The sequence below is a fragment of the Psammomys obesus genome, unplaced genomic scaffold, assembly GCF_907164565.1.
Source record: "Psammomys obesus unplaced genomic scaffold, mPsaObe1.curated_primary_1811, whole genome shotgun sequence".
Lineage (NCBI taxonomy): Eukaryota > Metazoa > Chordata > Mammalia > Rodentia > Muridae > Psammomys > Psammomys obesus.
Window position 1 is genome coordinate 9,904,413 of NW_026593286.1, and position 15,480 is coordinate 9,919,892.

General features: G+C 40.8%; 1 protein-coding gene across 1 annotated transcript in view; it reads right to left on the bottom strand.

Annotated features, from left to right (window-relative positions):
* Col4a3 (collagen type IV alpha 3 chain) overlaps positions 1 to 15,480 on the bottom strand; it is a 118,257-nt gene that overhangs the window by 102,011 nt on the left and 766 nt on the right. The gene's annotated exons all lie outside the window — the stretch shown is intronic.

Genomic DNA, 15,480 nt, shown 5'->3' on the forward strand with positions numbered 1-15,480 from the left:
ATGACTGCCCTAGTAGGTCTGGGGATGTAGCTCACTCAGGTCACATGCTGTCTCTGTGCTGTGCTTCAGAAAAGCCTGAGTAGGTCACAGGGAGTGGAAAATGGCCTAAAGGCTCAGCCCCAGGTACGTGCAGTAGTCAAGAAATCCACCTGCTGGTCTCCACCAGCCATTAGAGAGCACCTGCCTGGAACACACGGGCAGTCTTTCTGTGAGTGCGAACCCTCATGGTATCTTTCTTAAGGTTTCAGACATTACGCAGTCCTAGTGTTAAAGGCTTAGAGGGGACTGTGCAATCTATGTTTGTGTGGGGTGGCCAATGAAGAGGATCCAGCCCCCCCCCATAAGCTACCAACAGGAGTTGGAGCTGGACCACAGCTGTGGGTAGGAAGTTACAGGTACTGCCCAGAAATATTGCCTACCGCTTTCCAAGCTCACTGCCAGCCCTTATGGATTTTACTTTGAAGATACAGTTTTTCAGTCAGTGAAATCTTCCTCCTCTTGGCTCCTGGGCTAAACATGCCGCCGCTCTTCCACCGAATTCTGTATTTACCTATCTTGCTTCATCCTTTCAATCTCCACCACTCAAGTTGTACTTTTCCATATTTGCCCTCTCAAGGAATGTATCATTTATCGTCTCCGTGTTTATCCAGGCCTGTCTCCTAGGCACGTACTCCATGAGGATGGGGGAAGGGAACATTTAAAAAATATTTATCTTTGTTCCTGTCACGTGGTACTGTACCTAATACACAGCAAAGATATGAGGAAGTATTTGAATTGTTGAATTAATAAGTGGCTTGTTAAATATTTCATCTGACAGTTCTGGTTTTCTTTTTTTATAATTTTTATTTTTTTAATATTAATTACAGGTTATTTACTTTGTATCCCGGCTGTAGCCCCCTCCCTCATGCCCTCCCAATCCCACCCTCCCTCCCTCATCTCCTCCCTGCCCCTTTCCAAGTCCACTAACAGGGGAGGTCCTCCTCCCCTTCCATCTGACCCTAGCTTATCAGGTATCTTTAGGACTGGCTGCAATGTCCTCCTCTGTGGCCTAGCAAGGCTGCTCCTCCCTCAGGGTCAGGGGGAGGTCAAAGAGCCAGCCGTTGAGTTCATGTCAGAAATAGTCCCCGTTTCCCTTACTAGGGAAATCCACTTGGATACTGGGCTACTACCATGGGCTACATCCGAGCAGGGGTTCTAGGTTATATCCGTACATGGTGCTTGGTTGGAGAAACAGTCTCATAAAAGACCCCTGTGCCCTGATATATTTGGTCCTTAAAGAGCTCCTGTCCTTTGCAGGTCATACTAACTCCCCCTTCTTTCATATGATGCCCTCCAATCTGCCAAAGGTTTGGTTATGAGTCTTAGTATCTGCTTTGATACACTGCTAGGTAGAGTCTTTCAGAGGCCCTCTGTGGTAGGCTCCTGTCCTGTTACTTGTTTTCTCCTACTTCCAATGTCCATCCCATTTGTCTTACTAAGTGAGGATTGATCATCTTACCCTGGGTCCTCTTTAGTTCAGTTTTCTTAAAGGTCAAAGGATTTGAGGAACTGGTTATTCTTTACCAATGTTGTGGCTTTCTCATTTAATTCAATATTGGTCCAGTCCCACAACAGCTCATTTGAAGGCCAGAAATACCAACGGTGAAGCTAAGAGCTGGAATCGCCGAGAAAGATAAGGGATGATACCTATCTTCAAGGAGCTGATTGGGTCAGATGGGTGGAAACAGGTTAAACCATTTGTAGACTACAGAGAGAAATTGTATTTTAGCAAATAAATGGAATTAGATTTTTATTAAAAGGAGGAAATCGCATCAGGAGTCGCTTATTTCGATAACCAAAGCATTTTATCTCAAATATTTTGTAGTTCTTTAAGCAATAAACAGGTAGTACCTGATGTGCCTTTTCAGTTATCTAGAAAGACTCCCTGGACATCCCCATTACACCACACACTCGCTTCCTCAGTTAACTGAGAATGCTCCTGGATCAGACTTCTATCTGTGAGCTAGAAATAATTTTAATTTGCACCATGGCTCTCACACATACATGACATGGGGTTGGGCATTTGACAGGAAAGTATCTACATTATTGAAAGATCATTATCATTAAAAGATTACTTTAGCAAAGGTATATCCTCAATTCTGTTTTAGCATCCCCCCGTGTGTGTGTGTGTGTGTGTGTGTGTGTGTGTGTGTGTGTGTGTGCATGTGTTGGTGTATATGTAGATGCATGTGGAGGCCAGAGGTGGGCCCTGTAGGTGGTTCCTTGGGTGTCATTTACCTTGGTTTATTATAGGTGGTCTTCCTTCTGATCTGTAGCTTGCCCACTAGCCTAGGGTGGTTGGCCCATGAGACTCAGGAGTCTACCTTTCTCTGCCTTCCTTGTGCTGGGATTGTAAATGCAGGCACACATACCCCACTTTCTTAAGTAGTTTACATGGCTGGAGCTTGGGTCCTTATACTTGTATAGTGAGGGCTTTACAGGTTAAGCTATTTCTTTAGCTCTTCTAATTAATTGGAAATACACAGTATGTCCAGTTGGGTAGCTTTCTTTAGTAATACATGGCACCAGCCTGCAATGAAGTCCTCTGTAGAAATGTGAAAATCGTATTTATAATAATCAACAACACAAAAAATACATCAGTTTACTGTTGGATGGAAAAAGTAAGCAAAGAAAGAGACCAAAATGCTAGCAATGTCATCTTTAGAAAATATGATTGCAGAGTATTTTTGTTTTCACTTTTAAGCACATTGAGCTTATTTTGAAATCCAGCATGCAAATTTTTCAGCTTTCTCAATATTATACATAAACAAAGAACACAAATTTATCCCTGGTCAAACAAAGAAAATAAACCTCTGGCCTTGTTACTTTGACTCCCCCCCCCCCCCCCATTCAAACTTTGTCATTTGATCCAAAAAGAGAGGATTACAGATTTTTCAACTTCCTACTTATGGAACCTTTTCCTTGAGAAGTTCACATAACAACAAAAATATCATGATGGGAAAAAAATTCCAGTGACCTGACTGTTTTGTCTATATTACAACAAATCTTCCAGTGTTTCTAAACACACTTGAACTCATTTTTAAACAGTGGAATAGCTTGTCTGAGAGTCCAATTTGGAGAGACAATCTAATTAAGAAATACAGATCTTGATGATTAAAAATGGAAACTTTCTGACTTCTCCCTGTCCTAGTTAGGGTTGCTATTTCTATGATGAAACTCCATGGCCAAAACAAATTGGGGAGGCAGGAGCTGATGCAGAGGCCATAGAGGGGTGCTGCTTACTTGCTTGCTCCTCATGACTTGGTCAGCCTGCTTCTTGTAGACCCTAGGACTGCCAGTCAGGTGGTCACACCATCTGCAATGGGCTGGGCCTCTCCTCCATCAATCACTAATCAGAAAAATACCCTACAAGTGTGTCCACCGCCGGATCTTATGAAAGTATTTTCTCTATCAATGCTTCCTCCTCTCCAGTGGCTCTAGCATGTGTCAAGGTGACACAAAACTAGCCAGCATACTCTCCAACCTGCTGCTACAATGATGAAGTGTTTCTATGGCTGCAACTGCTTGTTCATTTACTTATGTATTTGTTCTAGTTCTGAGATTGCACCAAGGGCTTTAAACATAGTAAGCAAGAGCTCTACCATTGAACTATATCTCCAGTCTTATATTTTAAATCGCTCTGAAGATTACAAAATTTTAAACCACTTCCACATTGTAATAAAAAATAAAATATTTTTAACCATACATGTATGTAAATATGTATATACCTATATATTACACATACAATACCTGTCATGGCACATGGAAATGTTCTTTTTTTTTTTTGTCTGTAAGTGTTTTGACTATGCATGTCTACATGCCACATGTGTGCCTAGTGTCCACAGAATCCAAAAGAGGGTATCAGGTCCCTTAGAACTGAAGTCAGCAGGTGGTTGTGAGCCATCATGTGTGTGCTGGAATGCAAACCCAGGCCTTCCGGAAGAGCATTCACTGTTCCTAACTGCTGGGCCATCTCACCAGCCCCAGTGGAAACACTTTTTTTAGTCTGATATATGCACAGAACTGAGCTTTTAAACTTTTCCTCTCTGTGTGTAATGGTTATCGTGCTGGCTTCATGGGTTACAGAAGCAGAACAAGACTGGGAAATAGCTATGCTGATCTAGAGGACTTCTCCTTCCTTTCTGTTTCCAAGATGCCTTTTACTTCTTCCCACCTCTTTAATGTGGTTTCATACTCCCCGACTTGATGCCATTTTCAGCAAAATCAGATCCTCCCCAGTGAGGCTGAGGAGAGACAGGCAGTGAGCCTTATGCCAAACTGGACAAGAGAAGGGCATTTAACCCACCACTGTATGCATGGTTCACTCCTAAGCCACCTTGAGAGGAGTCAAAGGTAATTCAATAGCGATGGTGAGGAATACATATATGCTTGTTTTGTTTTTGTTTTTCTTTTGAAAAATCAGTTTGTTAAGTGTAAACATTAAAGCCATCCTTAATCAGCCATGCATGACCCTGTGGACTTATCCCACCAAGTCAGGATTTGAATGTGATTTGTCACCCAGACCTCACAGGAGAATTCAATCCCCAGTCTTTATTAATGGTATTAATGATAGAAACTCCATTTATCATTTTGACAATGACTTTCTATAGAAAGTAATTACACTCTGTTCTTTCGATGGGTGTGACCTCATAGACTGACCCTACCTACTCCACTGGAAACAGTGGCTACACACAGAAACGTGTCTTGTCCCAACTAACATGTCTTAGGAATGCACAAACTACTCCCGATTTTTGAAGACATGATATGAAGATCACTGTAAAATACCTCATCAATGTTTTTTATTAATGTTTTTATAGTAACTCTATACTTACATGACATACATGCATTGAGACGCACGTCAAAGCTAACCTACACGTTGCCTTGGATATGTGCATGAAACTTACAGACTGTAACATGATTTGTGTGGCTCATTGGAAAGGGCTCACATCATATTCCTATTGTATGGCAGACACACAAATGTTTATGCCGCTGGAGTTCTCATCCTGTGGGAAGTGGAAACTTACTGAGCTAATGTAACCCGGTTCAGCCTCGGCCAGAACAAACACCTGAAGCCAGAAGCCTCAATTAGCAGATAAAAAAGGGGGAGAACTCAGGGAATAAGGAAAGATTGACAGCTGTTTCAAGAAGACAACAGCCGGTGATTACATCTCCCGAGATAAATGCAGAACCCAGACTAAAAGCCTGTCTTAACAAATCTGTACATACTTCATCACGGAGGTGTCAGGCCTCTGTCTGCGGCTTTGTGCTAAGGTCAGCAAACTGCTTTCTGTCACACTGTTCCTACTGACAAGTAACACTGGGAATTTTTGTTATAGCAACTGTGTTAAATCTAAAGTTTATATGACGACTACCACAGAAGGCTTACTGCCTTCTAAGCATCATTGATAGCTTTTATCTATCTCAATTTTTGGTCAAAGAGCAAGACACACTTTATTCACAAGAAACCTTCAGACAGGTATAAGATATTATGGGCAGTCTTTATATCCTCCCTCCCAAATCTACGAGTTAGAGGCGTGACTATTGGTATGGTACTGTTTGAAGACAAGGCATTTGGAAACAATTAAGTTCAGATAAGACCATGAGGGCAAAGCCATAGTGATGGCAGTGATACTCTGGTAGGAGGACAACAGAGAGCTACATTACTCCTGCTACATGAGAACACAAGAAGTTGGCAGTCTGCAAGCCAACATTTGGGCTTGAAGTATCACTTAGCTGTTTGGTACCCCAAGCTAGGACTTATGATCTGTGAACCTTATGAGAAACAAATATCTACTTAAGTCTAACAACCCATGGTGACTAAGACATACCCAGACAGATGAATTCTACAAAACATGAAACCATCGCAAATACAGCTTTTCCTCCCGCAGATACCTTTCTCATTTAAGACTTCTATTTTTTATAGGTTTTGGCAAACATGTGAACACAACGTGCACCTCTTAGATGAGCTCCATGTGTACCCAGGGAACATAATGAGGTTTAGCTGCGTTCATCTCAAAGTCTCCCCACAGCCTTGAGGCCACGGAGGCTTTTGGAGAGGGAGGCCCTTTGAGTGCTTATGTAGAAATCCAGGATCACTGTGATAGGGCCTCTCAGGAAGATGGCTGTTCTGTTAGAATGATATCATCCTAGTTTCCTTTTCCCCTTCAACTGGAAACAGGGTTGAGGTAAATGAGCTATGGTGAAGCTATGTTATGATTAAGAGTTTAGGCGGAAGCCAGATATAAACCTCGTGGAACAAAAATACTCCACACGCTGTGCGTTTTCACTGGGCTCGGGGGGGGGGGGAAGTCGTTTACCCCATGATGGATGGCAGCTCATTGGCTAAATGCCACAGCACAAGTATGGTCAGCTCCAAAGGGATGCAGGAACGCAGGGCGTTCTCCAGCTAGACAGCACTGCAGTTGGAATCGCATGCTGATGAAAGCTCCTGGGCCCTTAGTCAACTGCAGTATTGAGCAAAACGAATCTCACTTATGTTTAACACCAGGAAGTCCGTATTGTGCCCTGGTAAATATAGTCAAGTGTATAGGGGAAGTGTGAAGATGTGTTTCACTAAAGTTGCTGTTTTTCCTAGAGTCTACTCAAGAACAGCCAACTGCTTGTCCTCAGAAAAGTCCTCAAGGAGGAAGACCTTTGTCTTGACATTAGGAGAGAGTGGGCTGCTGTGCTGCGTTGATCTTGACTCCTGTCTCACCAAACAGAAACCTGATATATTTGGAAAGGGCAGCAGGAGGAACTGGAGGAAGGTGACCATGGGAACATGAAGAGAAACTTGCTTGTTACCTTCTTAGCTTATTTGGACTTATTTAATAAAATACCTTAGTCTGGGTAATTTGTAAATAATAGAAATTATTACCCACAGTTTGGAGAGTAAGAAGTTCAACATGGTAATGGGTTCAGTGTCTGAGGATACTTTTCTCTCTGCTTTGACCAAGACATCTCCAGACTGTCTTTATTCAGTGTAAAGCTTTTTGCTTTTTAAAGGACACTAATCACATTCATGAGATTCTGCCCTCAAAAGTAAATCTCCTCTCAAAGGTTCCATCTTCCAACATCATCACTTCAGGGGAAGGTTTCAGCATATGGCTTTGAGGGGGACACAGACATGTGACTCAGGAGAGCCTCCCAGATAGCTACAGAACTACTTTGTTCTGTAGCTCCAAACAGCTGGGGACCCACCCCTCAACCCATATCTCTCCCTCACATCTGTCTCCTCATAAAAGAGTCAGCAAATAGAAGATGCAGAGCCTTGAAATATAGATCAGGAATCCAAATGATAGTATACATACTTGTAAAATGTATAAGATGCAGCTAAAGGAGCTATGGGAAAGAATAGAAAATGTGTAGAGACTGGAGATTCAAGTAATCATTGAAAGTAAGATCTGATGACTATCAATGATCAATTAACATATGGAGAATGATTACAAACATGCCAATGAAAGGATGCATATTAAATCATCCGGGCTTCATAAAACATTAAGGCCCAAACCTATTGCCTCCATTTTTTTTCTTTTTTTTTTATAATTTTTATTTTTTTCATATTAATCACAGGTTATTTACTTTGTATCCCAGCCGGAGTCCCCTCCCTTATTCCCTCCCTCCCAATCCCACCCTTTCCTCCTTCATTTCCTCCCTGTCCCTCTCTAAGTCCTCTGGTAGGGGAGGTCCTCCTCCCCTTCCATCTGACCCTAGTTTATCAGGTCTCATCAGGACTGGCTGCAATGTCCTCCTCTGAGGCTTAGCAAGGCTACTCCTCCCTCAGGGAAGGGAGGGGAGGTCAAACAGTCAGCCACTGAGTTCATGTCAGAGACAGTCCCTGTTCCCCTTAATAGGGAAACCCCCTTGGATGCTGAGCTGCCATGGGTATTACCTCCATTTTAAGATGAGCAGCTAAGGCAGAAACTACAGCTGGTAATTAATAGACCTGGTAGTAATGGGCATCACGTAATTTGAGTTCATGATTACTTCTGGGAAAAAAGAAATCAGAGGATTTTCAGAGGAAAATGCCCTGAAAGTTACAAACAGCTGAAGAGAGAATTAGAGAACCGGAGGGCAGAGGTGAGAAAGTTTCAAAGTTCAGTGTGGAGGCAAAAGGGAGATTAAAATCTAAGAAGTAGCTTGGCCTGGATCCTTCCAAAAGGAGCATGTGAGACAGCATATGTATAAATGATAGTGGTTCCTACTGGACTATACAGAGAGTCTGTGTGAGGCTCTGTGGGTAGAAGATAATTTATTCCATGGCTCCTATTTCTGTTTCCCACTGGAGGAAAATTTGTCTATGGAAGCCATGAACTTTGAGGTCCAAAGAGAAAGCAGCAGGACAAAGCCAAGGGAAGCCATCAGAACAAGACAAAGACTGTAATGCTGGAAGTGACTGGGGGTTGCAAAGTGAAAGATGAAGATGCTAGACTCAGGGAGGCCAAGAAGATTTGATTTGCATAGCAATGCGTTTCACTTAAGAAGTCAGGGGTCAGTGAGAAGGAACTTTCCACTAAGCCCAGCGATGTTCACCTAAAGTGGGGGCACCTCAGAAGCTGAGGCAGCAGGATCCCGAGTTACAGACCAGCCTGGGATACATATTGAGACCCTGTCTCATATGCTATAATTTAATAGCATGATCAAAAACTTTGACCTTCACAAAACTTTTTGAGAAATCAGTCTATAACTGTTACCATAATTAAGAGCAAAATATAACCAAGAAAAATTTAATCTACTTGGGAATTAAGAAAGATTGTTTTGATAACCCACATAACAGGCTATCCCAATACATATTTTTAAAGGTTTTGAGATTAGTGATATTAAAACACTATTAATTAACTTTTGAAATGAAATTAAAGCAAGAAGATTTTTTATTAAATGCATTTGTACTTTTAAAGTTGCTTGCTCAGTATCAAAATACCACATTCAACCAGGTTTATTATGTTTTTAATAGTCAGATTATTAAAAAGTTTAAAATATACTATGTATAGTAGCACCAGGAATATAAAATTCTTAAAGATTAAGAAAACAGCAACATCAAAAACTATTTCAGAACCTCATAAATAAAGACATATATGATAGCATTACTTGTAATGGCCTCAAATTGGAAGTCATTCGAAGGTAGAGATACTGTCTTTATTTATACCCCAAAACACTGGGCAGTGATGAAAATGATAATCCATCACAAGCCACCAACAGATCAGTCACAGTGAAGGAGATAAGATAAGGACAAGTAAGCCTCTATCTTGTGAATCTATAAACAGAAATTTCAGCCTTGGTAAAGTGCAAGTGAGGATTCGGATAAACACTTAGATGATAGAAGTCTTAAGAAAATAAAGGAAGTGATTACTTGAAATCAGATTTTAGTGTCTTTCAAGGAAGACAGAAAGAGGCATGGCAGAGAGAGATGGAGGAGTGACTTTTGTTTCCTTGACCACATGGCCTTCCTGTAGATGTTCAACTGATAATTAGCTATACTCATTTGTTAGTGTAGCTAACAAATGTCTGTGGTTACTTTAATAATGAGTGTGTTTTAAGCAAAGGCATTGTGACCAATTGAGTGTTCATCCTACAGTAATACAAGGAAGGTTTGACATTCAAAATATATTGCCTTACTACATTGGTTCACTGAAGACTGTATGGTTTTCTTAAAATGTATACAAAATGAGTAATAGTATAATATCTATGCATTTAATAAAATAGAAAATATGAGATCTATGAGGGAAGGAAACTGACAATCGGACTGTCTTTAAACTAATCAGCAGATACTGCGTTCATAAAATGTTAGAAGAATTCCCCTTAATTCAGAAACAAGACAAGACCAAAATGCCAATTATAATTAGAACAGTATTAAAAGGAAAAAGAGGAGGCTGGGAAGATGGCTTAGTCAGTCGAGTGCATGAGGACTGGAGTTCAATCAATAACATCCACATAAAAGTCAGGCAATCCCAACACTGGGAAACCAAAACAAGATCATCCCTGGAGCTTGCTAGCCATGCAGTTTAACTAGTTGGTGAGTTTCAAAATCAGGGAGAAAGCCTCTATAAAAAATAATTTGGAACAGGAGCCCCACAATGAGACCAACAAAGCCAAAAAAAAAAAAAAAAAAAAAAAAAGCTGGGCCCAGGGAAGACTGCAAAGACTGATGCATCACCAAAGATCACGCATAGAGAAGACCTAGACCCCTGCTCAGATGTAGCCCATTGACAGCTCAGCCTCCATGTGGGTTCCCTAGTAAGGGGAGAAGAGACAGTCTCTGACATGACCTCAGTTGCCTGCTCCTTGATCACTTCTACCTGGTGGGGTGACCTAGCCAGCCCACAGAGGAAGAGGATCCAGACAGTCCTGAGAGACTAGGGTCAAACAATAGGGGAGGAGGACTTCCCCTATCAGTGGACTAGGGGAGAAGGGTAGGGGAGAGGGATAGGGGAGGAAGAGGGAGGGAAGGTAAGACTGGGAGGAGATGAGGGAAGGGTCTACAACCAGGATACAAAGTGAATAAATTGATGATAATAATAATAATAATAATAATAATAATAATAATAATAATAATAAATAATGTTGGAGAGAGATTGAGGAAGACTTCCAATGTTGATCTCTGGTTTCCATACACATGTGTAGGAACCTCTCCCCCAAACGCATTCAAACACATACTAATAAACACGGGAGAGAGAGAAGAGTGTGCAGGAACCCCTCCCCCAAACACATACACACATGCACATGTACGTGCTCTCTCTTCTCCCCCTCTCTCTCACATATGCACACACACACACACACACACACACAGTGAGACAGAGAGAAACTACATATATAAAAGTTAGAAAGAAATGAAGTAATCATTCATTAATAATATGACTGGCTACTTTGTGAAATCTAATTGTGTAAGTATTAGAGATAATAAGACAATTCAAGAGGATTTCTAGACTCACATTAAAGTTTTAAAATCAGTAATATTTGTATGAGACAGAAACATATTCATGCAACAGCACAACCTATATATTTCATGGAGTGGATATCAACACCCAATGGAGATTTTTGATAGAACTTGGATAAGTGGATGCCAGACTTCATTCAGAGGAACATAGAAGAATGGCAGTGGCGATTTTATAGAAAAGAGTAATAGCAGATGTGACTGCTCTGTCTGGGACTCACTCTAGAAGATGTAGTTGGAAAACAGAGAAAGTGGCCAAAATCAGTGTGTTATTGCCATAGAGAATAAAATAAAACAAGTCAACACAATAAAAAGATTAGTGGAATTGAACAGAGAGCTTACATACTTTACAAGTTTACAAATATACCTGCAAAGCAGAGAAATAATGCACCGTTGAAAGAATATGGAATAATTTGTTATCTATTTGGGTAAAAATGAATCCATATACTATAAGTTGATGACAGTTCTAATGTAAAGAATTTAAACCATAAGACTTCGTTTTTTCAAATGGAAGAATATAAAGTGGTGTTTTCATAGTTCCAAGAAAGGATTTCTTTGACAAGGTACAGAATACAAAAATGCTAAAGAAGCATGAGTAAGTTTAAAGTTATGTTGGGTGAAGTGTAACATTAAGATACCGATAACTAAATTAAAAGGTAAACTAACGATTAGAATCACTTTCTTGTAAAACATCCAAATAGCACAAGCTTGACATCCAAATATACACATCACTTCTGAATATTTAGTAAAAGAATGGCAAAGTTTGTAATGGATGAGCAGATGAATAGATGAGCAGAAAGTGGTCCACACAGTTCACAGTGGGGAAATTCAAGTTGGCAATCAAGTATGAAGGCTTACTAGGTCAGACAAGATCTCACTTACTTGTCAACATCCAAGCACATCAAGTTTTGCAACCGATGAAGGGAAAAACTAAACAGAATGAAACTTCATTGTAGATTAACAACACTGAGTTTTCTATAGGCTCTTAGGAATTCAAACTTCAGTTGTCACACTTGCAATAAATACAGAAAGGCACACATTGCAACTTGGGAAAATGAAAGTGTGAGGACAGGCTTATATTTTCGGAGAGCAGGCTGTCAAAATAATGTGCTTTATATTACAGAATGCTATGAAACAGGTATTCTACCCCTCCCCCCCAAAAAAATCTATGTCAATATCAATCCAATCCAATGACAGAATAGTCAATAATTAAAAAGAACAAGTGTGTAATATGAAACTTTCATATTTGGAAAAACCACAAAGCAATAATATTTATTTTTAAGGAGACTACACACACACACACACACACACACACACACCACTCATTTGTGTGGAGCATAAACACAAAATCTTTCACGACCTTCTGGGCCAAAAGAAAGTTAGGACTTTACATATTATGACATTCTGTATTTTTCCCCCTAACACAGGGACTCTGAGAGACAATGAGCCAAGTTTTATTAATATTTGCTTAGCCTCAAGGATAATTTTGTGCTATTGTGGTACTTTCTGTTTCTTTGAAATGTAAACTAGTCCAACTGAAGTTTTTCCATTTTATTTTTTATTTTACTTGTGCGTGTGCACCTTATAGCTCTTCCCAGAACTTAAGACAATGCTAACCTAGCTGGTGACTTTGCCTTATCCAGGAAACAGAGAAGGGCATGCTCCACCTCTATCCTTCACCTATTTCCTGGAGCTGTAACAGAGGGCTTTCTGGTTTGATATGGATGAGCTTGGCAGAAGATAGCTAGCTGTAAGCCCTAGCTATATAATGAACAGCGAGGCAATGCCTGGCCTCTTGGCCAAGCAGCAAAGACCTTCCCCGGGGTGCTCAGGGACAAACGGAGTGGTCAGGCAGGTTCACCTTGGCTAAGCAGGGCATGCGGGGTCAGCACTGCTGCTGGCTTCCTGTTTGGGGAAATGCTGAAGTTCAACTGGCGGCGTTCAGCTAACATAGCAGCCAGATTATACACATGACGGTCCAAAGGGTGGATGTAGTGCTCACTCACGTTGTTTCACTCACACTGCTTTGTTTGCTTGCTTGTTTGTCTATTTTGTTCTGTGTAAAGTTGCTTGCTAATATCAATACCCAGAGATTTATGATTAAAAACTAGACTCCTAGTGTCTCTCCCGGAAGGATGCTGGCACGTTGGGCCTGGATTCTACTGTCAACAGCTGGATGGGCCTGAAGGTTGTTCTCTGCTCCACTGCCTAACTCATTACCTGCTGTCTACTGGAAGGATGTCAACTCTCTTCATGTCACAGGTGAAAAGATTGCTATCCTGCCTTGCTCAACGTTACGGTTGATTGGTAGGTTCAGCCACGCAGGCACAAGTCACCCAGATACCAGTTGATTTGAGACATCTTTTCTCTACAGTATGGCTCGTTTTGTAGTATTTGGGGCACCTAGTCTGTCTCCTTCAGAAGGTGCAATAGTAATAATAACTCTGGATGCTTTAATCAAAGGCTCACTTCAAGCTTCAGCAGAAACAGGACAGAAGGACTCACTGTGGTAGTCATTAGCTTTAACTGTGGTGTTTTGAGCTCTCCAAACTCAAAGCAGAAATAATTGTACATGTAAAGGGCAAAAGAATATGACAACATAATTGCACATAGTACGTCTGCGGGTTCTATGGTCGTACTGTACCACATTTGAAAAATTACATTTCTCCATTTTATCTTCTATGTGAGTGTTTTCTCTGCTTCTATGTATGTGACCACGTGCATGCTTATTGCCCACAAGAAGGCACTGGATCCCCTGAGACTCGAGTTATGGGTGGTTGTAATCCACCATGAGGGTACTGGGAAATGAATCCAGGTCCCATGCAAGAGATACAACTCCTCAACCATTGAGCCCTCACTCCAGCCCCAGGACACCACATGATTCTTCCAAGAGTCCCATGGTCCTTCGCAATCTCATTGTTTTTCTTCTGAGTCCAGGGAGATTGTTATTGGTGTTGTTCTGAAATGTCTCCAGGCCTTTGTATAATGTGTACTTCCTTTAGGCTTTTCTCACTTACTGGTTTCTGCTAAGGCTGTTAGACAGTCCACGCCAGTTTGCATGAGTATGTTTCAGCAGGATTTAGTCACCTATTTTAGGCAGTCCTAGATTATTATTATTATTATTATTATTATTATTATTATTATTATCTATTGTGTGGGGGGACTAGAAGACACATCTTTGAGGAACTAGTTTTCTTATTCTTCTTGGGAATTAAATTTATGTTTTCAGTCTTTATACACTGAGCTACCTCACTAATCCTGAAAATCCATGTTATTTGCAGAGCCACTCTACATAAGTTATGAAATATTTTAGAATGAAAATGTAAAGACACTAAGTCTTCTTCATGTTAATGAGTGGTGGGTGACCAGATCAATTAACTTTGGCTCATTGTTAAAAGCGAGCAAACAAAGTAAAAAAGATAAACAATGGGAAGATCTTAACCACAGCTGCAAAGAGATCTTTAAGTTGCCAGAGGACACACTTAACCTGGAAATAGTTCTGTTAAAAGCACAGCTTTGGGGCTGGAGAGATGGCTCAATGGTTAAGAGCACTAGCTGCTCATCTAGAGGGTTGGGGTTCAATTCCCAGCACCCACATGGCAGATCTCAGTCATCTGTAATTCCAGTTCTAAGAGGTCTGATATCCTCACACATATATATATCCAGCCAATACACCAATTCACATGAAATAAAAATAAATAAAAATGTAAAACCCACAGCTATGCATTGTTTTGGGTCTGCAGTTATATATCTAAGCACACAGAAACCAGAAAGAAACACCACAAAAAGGGAGCGTCTGGGTGTTTATGGGAAACTGGAAACCGGAAATCTATTGGGATAGGGTCCAGGGGAGTGTTAGCTCAGCTATGATGCTGTAATGTCTCCCTTAAAATGTAAGCAGAATGGAGACAATTAGAGTATATGCATAGGTCCTTAACATGTTCTCAGGTAACACATAAGTGGCTCTGTATCCACCGCTCCACATCACAGTTTGAGTCATGCAAGACCAAGATACCTGTTCCTTGTCAGAAATGAAGCTTACTGCACCCAAATAGCCCTTTAAATATAAACCAACGTCATGTATAAAAATTAAAATTTTGATTCACAAATCAAAATCAAGCCAGTTAGGTGTCAAAGAACAAGAATGATGGAGCAGATTCAAATGAGCACAGGGTCACCCATATTCCAAATAGAAGACAAATCAATGTGGCATTTCTTCCTAATGTAAGTTCCATGTCTTGATTTTTTTCTTTTTTTTTACAGTGATGGCTTTTGGGTCCAGAGAGTCCAAAAGAACACTGAGCCCCAGGGAAGTGGGAGTCAAGGGGAGATCTAAACTAGGAAGGAGTAGGGCTGAGGTTCCAAGGAGGCTTCTCCTACCCTGAGGCACTTCTAACCACCTAAGCCATCTATTCATTCACCATTCCGACACCACGCCCCTAGTACCCTGGCCGTTATCATCATTATCTATCTATCTATCTATCTATCTATCTATCTATCTATCTATCTAT